This window comes from Halyomorpha halys, unplaced genomic scaffold (assembly GCF_000696795.3).
Source record: "Halyomorpha halys isolate HHAL.00 unplaced genomic scaffold, Hhal_1.1 Scaffold236.1, whole genome shotgun sequence".
Taxonomy (NCBI): domain Eukaryota; kingdom Metazoa; phylum Arthropoda; class Insecta; order Hemiptera; family Pentatomidae; genus Halyomorpha; species Halyomorpha halys.
Window position 1 is genome coordinate 454,290 of NW_027115525.1, and position 1,049 is coordinate 455,338.

Genomic DNA, 1,049 nt, shown 5'->3' on the forward strand with positions numbered 1-1,049 from the left:
GGGCTAGATCGGTTACATAGGGAACATTAAGGTCTTTATGTATGATTTTATTTGTGACAAAGTAAGGAGCATTGAGAATTTTACGAAGGATTTTGGATTGTAAGGATTGAATACGAGAGGAATTCGAAGGTTTAGTGGTTCAACTCCATATGTCCAGAGTGGCCTTATTACAGTCATGTAGATCAGTCTTTTGTAATGTGTTGGAAGTTTATACCGTTTGTCTAGTAAGTGCTGTAGTCGAAATCGACGTGCATTTTCCTGTCTTTTCAGTCTGGTGGGAGGATTCCAGGTTAATCGCTTGGAGATAAATTTAAATGTGAAAATAGGATTAATGTTGAAAATTTCCTATCTGTATCACTTTGATTGGCGGGATGTTGAAATCTATTTTATCCAGTTGATAGGGCTAGAATATTAAGAACACGAACAACTTAGAACGCAACTTCAAATGCTCAATTAAAACCATAAATATATCTAGTAATTATTAACCGGTGAGGACATGTTCACATGATGAAGCTTAAAACAAATCTAGACCAGTAAACCCACACCAAGTGGAGAAATATTCATATAAAAAGAGTAAAGAGGTAACTATGTCATTTTTTAGATATTTATGGACAGTAAAAATACCAACATAGTGCCCAGTTTTTAAAAGTTTATATTGTAATTATTTTACTGAATTTTCGTCGTGTGACTTCACTAATATTTGGAGACATGACAACTACTATTGGATGATCTAGTAAATTAGAGCCGGGTTGAGAAAAAGTCGGTTATTTCACTCCAATTTTTGACTTATTGTACTATTGGTGATAAGAAAAAAATTACTTCTATAGAAGAAAAGACGAGGATTTTTTTATTCGGAGCTCTATATCTTTACAACTACCAACAATAATACAAAATCTAAGAGATCATCATTTAAAATAGAGTAAATTTACTAGAATTTAAGCCCTAATAGAGATATTTATGTTCAATAGTTCTTGAGATATAGCCTTTTAAAAAATATTTTGTATGGAACGTACTGAAATCAGTAGTTAGTTAATTTATATCTATCTATA